Here is a 9,254-nt window from a genome sequence, read left to right as displayed (position 1 = left end):
AGCCTGGCTGGAGAAGGAACACTTGATCAGCTTTGTAAGAAGGAACTGTTTAAAATTTTGGTCTCTGAACAAGAGAGGCTAGCTAGGGATTCTAAGCAGCAGGTGCAAGGATAGATTTGCATTCTGAAAAGATCCCTCTCTCTGCCATGTGAGAACAGGCTGCAGGGGGCCCAGAGAAAGGGGGTGCAGATCCTTATATAAGAACAGCTAACTCGCACAGCACAGCCTGCGTCATGTGGCTTCCATATATTAACTGCTAAGTCTCCAGAACACGCAAGGTAGCTTATGGCAGAGCCTGGTTCAAAACCACTCAGTGGTTCTGTCTCAGGAGCCCACCCTGACACCACAGATTATAGTAGACACAGGTGGTGACATCGGACATGGGGAGCAACACTGAACATCAGTAGGAACCTGGTGACAGATTGGATGGTAAATGAAGAGGAGCAGGAGGAAACAGCAGTTTTCCACATATTTATTGACTGTTCTGAGTTTTCCTAGGACCAGTGTCATTTTTTTTTCCATTGTGTGATTCATAAGTGCTTATCATCTCTACTTTTTTCCATGGATAGGAAGGGAAATTCAGGCCCACTGCCAGGGTACATCCTGCACCTCTCATTTGTCTTTTGGGTGTGGGAGGTATGAAGGGAGTCACTGCCCTTTTTTTCCCTGGGGTCTGAGAGCTCCTAATCTGCTCTTTCAAAACAGTTGCAGTAGTCAGGGTGAAGATGTGTGGTTTTGAGTAGATTATCAGGACTCTTTACAACAGAATTTCTTGTGACACTGCAGGCCTTGGAATGTTCTGATCCCAAACTCATCTTATAGATAGGTACACTGAGGCCAAGAAAATGGGGAAGGGACTTGTCTGTGGGTCTCAGAGAGGTCAGAGACTTTGACCTAGAAGTTAGGTTTCCTGAAGTATGAGACAGCATCGTCAGATCACGTGAGGAAATTACCAATATCCTGGGCAAAAGTCTAATCACCTGCAAGGGGCTAAGGGAGGGTCTAAAAGTCTGTGAAAGCCAAGAGGGTAGGGGCACAGCTAAGAATGTTTGATTGTGTTTATGTCCCCCCCACCCCCACAATGGACATCAGTAGCTCATAAAAAGCAGAGAGGCTGAGGCACAGTGGCCAAACCCTGGGTGTGACTGAAGCAGAGCAGGGGCCGAGCAGGGCTCTCCTGAGCCAGAGGAACGCGCAAACCTCCAGGGCTGGCTATGTCTGCAGGGGAACAGAGTCCTCAAATCCATTCTGGGGCCATTTCCAGCGAGACCTCAGAAGTCCTGAGAAATATGAGACTGAGACAGGGCCCACTGGCATGAGGAGTCCAAGTCAGCAATGAGGGCCCTGTCCTGCTAAGCTGAGCTACTATTTGCAGGGCACCCACCTTCTCTTGGGGTTGTAGAACCAGGCTCTGCTCAAGCAGGAGACCGCAGGAAGGTGGACAGGGGTGAGGACCAGGAAGCAGGAAGTGGTCTAGAGCGTTTGGACAAGGCTGCGGTGGGTACTGCCCCATCTCGTCCTACCTGACAGGATGTGATCACACCTGAGGAAGTCTAGAAGCCATTGTACCTTGCCTCATCCCCATGCCAGAACTTAGAGATGCTAGAGTGAATAAGAAAGCCTCCTCCCATCCCTCCTAGAACCCAGGCAGGGCAGCAGGTGGGACCACCTGTGGTAGTCCTCATCTCCATGGGCAGTAGCCCTGTTGGCTCAAGCTTTCACAGAGGCTGAGTAAATCCTTGTGTCAGGACACCCACAGGGGCTCAGGCTTCCTTCTGTCTAATAGCTCCTCGGCTTGCTGTGAGCAATCAATGAGGTCACTGCAGCGAGCACTTAGCACAGTGCAGCCCTGTGAGGGCCGAAACGAGTGGGAACGCTAATAACTAAATGCTGTCTCCTCTTTGTGGTACTTTGGACTGAAACAGCGTTGGCAGGTTCGCATTCCTTCTCTTGATTCAGCCTCGAATACCCTGGGCAGTAGGCAAGGCACACTTTGTCTCCACTTCGTCTCCACTTCATGGTGACGATCTTATGTTCCAGTATGAGGGCTTGAACTCAGGGCCGAGCTCTCTCACCAGGCTTTCTTGCTCCATGGCTAGCACTCTACCATGTGAGCCATGCTTCCACACCAGCATTTTACTGATTAATTGGAGTCAGAGTCTCACAGATTGTCTGCTTGTGCTCACCTGGAACCTTGATCCTTCAGGTCTCAACCTCCTGCTCAGCTAGGATTACAAGCGTGAGTCACCAGAACCCAGCTTAGGGGTGACATTTAAAGGTGAGCCTAAGGGAATAGTCCCTGGCAAGACAGAGAAGACAAGAATTCAGCTGCCCTATTTGCCTGTGTTCACTACTTTGTGTTTCTTTTATAAAATGCAAGCATTCTATTTTTCTGGTAGAGTTGAACAAACTACATTCATCTTTCATCTCCTAACAGCCCTGCTGAGATGAAAGACGTTTGTCAAGAGTCAAAATATCTGAGACAGCTAGTTCTGAAAGAAGCCTTAGAAATTACTCTGATTTACATGAGGCACTGAGAGAACTATTCATGGTCACACAGCACAGTAGCGACACAGTAAGGACTGGAACCTGAGATCTGGGACTTGTGTTCCTTCCTCTATACCTTCTGTACCTACAGGTCTCTAGGTATTTGTTGTTGTTGTTGTTGTTGTCAACCGTGGGGCTTGAACTCTGGGCCTGGGCACTGTCCCTGAGCTCTTCAGCTCAAGGTGAGCCCTCTATCACAAGTCACAGCGCCACTTCTGATTTTCTGGTGGTTAATTGGAGATAAGAGTCTCGCAGACTTTCCTGCCTGTGCTGGCTTTTAACCCTGATCCTCAGATCTCAGCTAGGATTACAAGTGTGAGCCACTGGCACCAGGCTTCTCCTGATGTTTTAGCTCCATTCTAGAGATGGAAAACCGAGCCAAAGAGGTAACTCGACTCCATTACCATCTTCAATGGCCTCGTGGCTTTAGAGTCTGATGTTTATGAATAGCTACAGCCATAGGGAAGGGCCTTAGAAGGGACATTGGGTATGTTGTGAGGGGAGGGGGAAGAAACATAGTTTACATTGCGTTTGAGAGACTGAAATCTCTCTAGCCTTAGAGATTCATTTGTGCATTCAGAGAAGGGTTATTTAAAATACATTTCACCTTTTCAATAACCTTGGTTTGCTTAGATGAGGAAAAAACAGGTCAAAAACAAATTCATGAGCTTTTCTAAAAGGTTACAAAATAAAATGTCCTTTGCTAGAGGATATAAAGGAAATAGCTCTCTGTTTGACAAAGGAGAGAGCTCTTCTAGATAAATCTTGCCTTATGAACAAATCAGAACTCTCTCTGTCTCTTCCTGATCAGCTTAATTCCTTTTTGCTTATCTGCAAATCCAATAATGCTGGTAAAAACAAACTCTCCTGGAGGCTGAGCATGGGGGCCTGGGCCTCAGACTCTGCAGCCCTTATTTTCTATTTAAAACCCCAGCCTCTGCTCCTGGGAGAGCTACTCCTGGCTGCTGGGGGCAAGATGGCAGAAGGGCTTGGTTAGGAACAGAAATTGCCTCCGGTCAGGGACACTGTGCTTCTACTCTGGGTCTCCCTGGCCAGGAAACACTCAGCAAATGCATCAAAAATGGAGCAGGGTGGACGGGGTGGAGGACAAGCATGAAGATTTAACATCCTTCCCACACTCTCCTGTTTCCTGCCCACATAACCAGGCTAAGAATTGCAGGAGCTTCTTGTGCCTGTTTGCATTATTGAGTGACCACCTGGTGTCAACTTCCCTGGTAGTTCAGCCCACCTGGCTTTAAAATTTTTAGTTGCTAAATTCATTGTGCACCAATAATGTGTGTCTCAACCATGAGAGTGGGATGTCTGTTCCATGCAGGAGTCACAAGGAGTTCTCCTGGTCCAAAAGCTAGAGTTAAAAGGAGCTGCAGGCACCAGGAAGGGCAGGACCACAGGTACTAGAGCATGCAATCACTGGGCTAGCATAGTCAGTGCACTGGGCTATATCTTTGCCAGCCTGTGAATGACACCACATACTGGCAGCTGTAGACCTATTTGTGGCAAGACATGGAAAATCTCACAAACCTGTTCCCCTTATCATTAAAACTTCCCCATAAGCCAGGTGCTGTTGGTTCATACCTGTAGTCTTAACTACTCAAGAGGCTAAGATCTGAGGATCATGGGTCAGAGACAGCCTGGGAAAACAAATTCAAGAGATTCTTAAACTCTTAGGGCAAAAAAAACAGAAGTAGAGGTGTGGCTCTAGTGGTAGAGTGACAGCCTTGAGCAGAAAAGCACAAAGGCCTTGAAAAGCACAAAGGCCCATACTGACCACACACACACACACACACACACACACACACACACACACACACACACACACACACACACACACACACACACACACACACACACGGTTCCCTATAAAGGATACTTAACTGATTTCATCGGTTAACTAGCTTCATGTGAAGCCAGAATTATTGGCTTAACTGAGTCCCAAGTTGTTCTTCCCCTAGCTAAAATGTCAATGAATGTATTTGTGCACCAACTTTTGACTCCATTGGGAGTTTGCTTTGGCTAGATTTGTGGAATGGGAGATAATGAGTCAAGAGCTAAGGCTTTTATAATTTGGCTATTCGTATCTGGGATGGTAGTTAAGACTGTGGGTTCTAGGAGATGCTGCCTGAATTTGAAAATGAACATTATCACTTATCCGTGTGACCTTGAGCAGATGATGTGGACCCTTTTGTTTCTTCATCTGTAAAATGGGGTTAATGATAATACCTACCTCACAGCATTGTAGTGAGGGTTAATTGTAAGGGACCATGTATAATTAAGTTGAATAGGCATGACTCATGAGATATCACCATAAAGCAAACTTTATTTTTGTTTCCCAGTCTCTCCACATTTATTCCATAGAGCTATTCTTCCTCCCCCGCCCCCCCCACCTCCTCCCACACACAAAAATTAGGTAAGATTTAGTCCTAGGACTTACTTAGGACTAATTAAGTCCTAGGCTGCTCTGGTCATTTGCAGATAACCAAACGTCATCCCATCAATAATAAATGCCTTACCTATTATGATAAATTCTTGAATTTCAATGACATGAGCTCCTCCAGCCCAGTATAGTCTGCCGTAAAACAGTTTCCTGTGGAGAAAAGGTCCAGCTTGCAGATGACCGTCTCACCTTTTCCAGGGTCCAAAATGGAGGGAGGAAGAAGGGAGGGAAGGGGAAGACAAGGCAAGTTCTGTGACTACCCTCAGATCTATTAAGCTGCTCTGTATTATCTGGCCTTCTCTGTCATTTGGGGTGTTTTGGTAGCATCCTAGAGACCATGCTATTAGTGAGTTCTCTTCCTGCCACTCCCTTGATGTGGGTGATTCCCTGTAGCCCTTCCTCTGGTTCTCTTCTCAGACCCTAGAAAACTTGTGCTCATCCCCTTGCCCGGGTGCCACCATGTTTTAGGAGGAAGGCCTTTCAGCTTTGAGCTAAGCCAGTCACACCTGGCTCTCTGGTGAAACTACTTGTTTTTCCTTTGGCCTGCAAATCTCAGAGCACAGGCTGACCTCGAAACACCACCACCTGCTCTGCCATCAAGGGAGCCAGCTGCTACCTGCTCAATGGACCAATGCTGGTCCATTGTGGTTAAGACTACCATAGCCATACATTAAGCTCTCCTGGGATCTCCATAATATGAAGCCTCTTTTATCCCTCTCAATTACTAGGGATGCCTGGACCCCAAGAGTTCTCTCTAGAATTTTCCAACCTGAAACGACCCTTCTTTTCAGCCTCTCTCATAATAGTGTAAGGGTATCAGCCAATGATAAAAACAGACCCAGGCTTTTTCATGACCTGCTTAGGGTATTCTGCTTCACTTTGGAATGTGGTGACTACTCCATCAGCGCTCCGATGGGAACCTAGTCTGGTTTCATCCATCCTGTCACCCACCTTTGCTTTTATGAGATACACAGAGGACTGTCTGGCATAGAGCATGCCCTCCACAAATGAGAGCTATGTAGGGTCCAAGCTTAGCGGCTATTTATATCCATTTCATACCCATTACATTCAGTTTTGTTCCTGTTACCCTGTTTAATGCCCTATGAGCTTTATGTTTCCTGAACACTATGCTTTTATGTGTGTGTATAGATTATTATCTCTTATGCTCAGCAGTGATTTGGAAAATAGGCATGCTGTTTTTAGTTCTAATGGTAACCCTACATTTTTTTTTCAGAGACATCCATAGGCTTACTTATTTTACTTTAATCATAAAGAATGTAGCCATGGTCTTTGAAATGTTGTAGTTATTTAAATAGGAAAGTACAAAGGGTGCTCTCTGGTCACTGACAGACTCCTATTTTACCAGGTATTTTACCTGATAGATCTGAAGAAGCACTAACTCTGGTGCTCACAAGGGTACCCCGTCCTACAAACCTCCTCTCTCATCCAAAGCTCCACCACAAAGGGTGCTTACTGATCCATATCCTGTGGATATACAGCCTGTACTTAATCAAACCCTGATTGATACTTTGTCACCACCCACGTTAATTTTACCTGGTCCCTGCCCATCTTTTCTAGGAGCCACCCAGCAGTTTCCACTATTGCTAGCTCTGTCTTCTATCCTCTATTTACCTCTAAATCTATCTTTCTTACGGTTACAGTTTATCCTTCAGTGGTTTCTCATTGGTCATAGGATAAGATCCAAACTCCCTCAGCTAGCCTGGTTGTGTGAAGTGATCTGAATTCATTTACCTTAGCTCTCCAGATCCTTCTTCAGCCATATGGAACCATTCATGCCACCATGCTGATTGGCACCTTGATTATCAAGAGCATTGATCATGTAATCTCTTTGTTCATGTTACCCTATCTGAAACAGTCCCCAGCCAGTCATAGAACCTTGGTAACCACGATATTTCCCATTCTCATCAGTCTAAAAGAATTCTACTCACCCAACTCAACTGTTATCCTTTTCAGTTCTTAGGACAGGCGTGTGTGTGCATGTGTGCATGCATACGTGCGTGGGGGGGGGTGTGCATTGTGTGTGTGTATGCACACGTGCTGGTGCTGGGAATTGAACTCAGATCCTCAGGCCCTTGCTTTTTTTGCTCAAGGCTGGCACTCTACCACTTGAGTCACAACCTCTGCTTCCAGCTTTTTGCTGACTAATGAGAAATAAGAGTCCCTTGGATTTGCCTGTCTGGGTTGGCTTTGAACTATGATCCTCAGAGGATTACAGGCTTGAGCCACTGGCACCCTTTGAAAAGGCTCATCTTAATGTAGCTTTTCTTCTTCCAGTACCACTAGTTGTCTCTCCACTTCTTTCTCTGCCCTTGGCACTTGTATATCTGCATTGTATCATAATCACCTTGGCCCTGGTACAGTCATGAGTTTTCCTTGTTTCCACTGCCAAACTAAAAGATCCCAGAAAGCAGCCTCATACCTGAACCCTGCCCCAAACCACCACAGCCCTGCATCAGTCTTTGAGCCTAGGAGGGGCTAATGGATATTTGATTGATTTTTTTTTTTTTTTTTTGTCAGTCGTGGGGCTTGAACTCTGGGCTTGGGCACTGTCCCTTAGCATTTCAGCTCAAGGTGAGCGCTCTACCACCTGAGCCACAGCGCCACTTCCGGTTTTCTAGTGGCTTATTGGAGATAAGAGTCTCATGGACTTTCCTTCCTGGGCTGGCTTTGAACCGTGATTCTCAGATCTCAGTCTCCTGAGTGGCTAGGATTACAGGCGTGAGCCACCGCATTTGCATTACCTTCCTTGGGCTGCAAGGTCATCATGCCAAGCCACCATTCAGGGCCCAATCTGAATAGATGCCAATTTTTGTTCATGTCCCCTTGTTTCAAGAATGTCAAAACATGTCCCTTTTCAGTGAAATTGTTTCAGAGGTATCCAAGATACAAGACTCCATGGGGTAAATGCCAAGGTGCCAATGTTAGCCACTTCCCTAGACAAACTGGTCTTTCTGAGCTGGTCTGGCATCAGGCTCTTCAAATTTAGGTGGCAGATATGAAGGTCTCTCCCCAACCCTCTCATAAGCTATCCTCATGTTTGAAAATGTCTAAAATGCAAAGAGAATTTAAATTCATAGCAAATACCTCATTCTTGCAGCATTTGGTCAGGTGGCCTAAAAGGCATAGTGGGATTGCTGTGTGGTAGTGTTTTCATAGAGATGGCCTTGTTCCTCAGTTCCTCAGGCTAACTTTGAAAAGCTTCCACCCTTCTTCAAGGTCACTGTACAGCACAGTGGGAAGAAAAATGTTTATCCATGGCCCAGTGCAAAATTCTTCATCTGGCTTGGTGGAGTGGCTTTTTGATGAAGGCTGAGAGCATAAACTTAAAGCATCAACCAGAGAAGCCGCTTAAGTGAACACTTGGGAGCCCTGTAGAACACCCACATCTTCCCCTGCACCACACACCTCAGGATAGACCTGTGCAGACATGTTCCAACTTACAGGACTCCCTCTGTCTTTCCTGTCCCCCCATGCATGTTCATGTGCACACACACACACACACACACACATGCACACGTGTTTGTGTGTTCATTGGCACAGAGTCCCCGCCCCCCACTTCCTCACATGTGCACACAGCCTCTGCAGGACGAGACACATCTTATTTCTGCACTTCCTTCTGCCTACAGATTTAACTCCCTTAGGATGGAGCCTAACGTATCTGTTTAACAGATTCAATTATTCCAGACTCCTGAGACTTTCCAACTTAATTCTGATTGCATTAAGGTGTCAGATAATTTGAGAATAAAGGGGGAAATAGCCTCCCAATTCTTGAGGGAGAGAGAGTCTTCTAGGCTATAGTGGACCTGAGAAGCTACATGCCTATGAATTATAGCTTTAGGGAGGGGTGGTCAAGAAGGTAGGGCCTCTGATTTCTTAGCAGGATTTTTTTTTTTTTTTTCCTGAAGGACAGAGGTCTGTAGAGAGCTGCTTTGCTCCCTTGCTGTGGCCTTTAAGGCAGGGACCAACATCTCTTTGTTCCCCTTCCTGGGAGGCTGTCAGGTGAAAACAGAAGCCAGGCCAAGCATCCCAACTCACAAGGCCACAGCCTTGTACCACACGCCTCACACCCAGGTAGTTCATGTTGCCTGTTCTTTGTCCACAGTGACAGGGACAGCTTTAGAGGCTGATCATAGTCCCAGGCGCTAATAGTGTTCTGCGAGCACTGATGCTGTGGCTGACAGACGGATTTGACTTGTCGCACACCCAGAAGCTGAAGAAGAGGCTTTGTGTG

Source organism: Dipodomys spectabilis, unplaced genomic scaffold (genome assembly GCF_019054845.1).
Source record: "Dipodomys spectabilis isolate Male_0828 unplaced genomic scaffold, ASM1905484v1 ptg000145l, whole genome shotgun sequence".
Classification (NCBI taxonomy): domain Eukaryota; kingdom Metazoa; phylum Chordata; class Mammalia; order Rodentia; family Heteromyidae; genus Dipodomys; species Dipodomys spectabilis.
The sequence above is the reverse complement of the archived record's forward strand: the minus strand, read 5'-3'. Positions refer to the sequence as shown.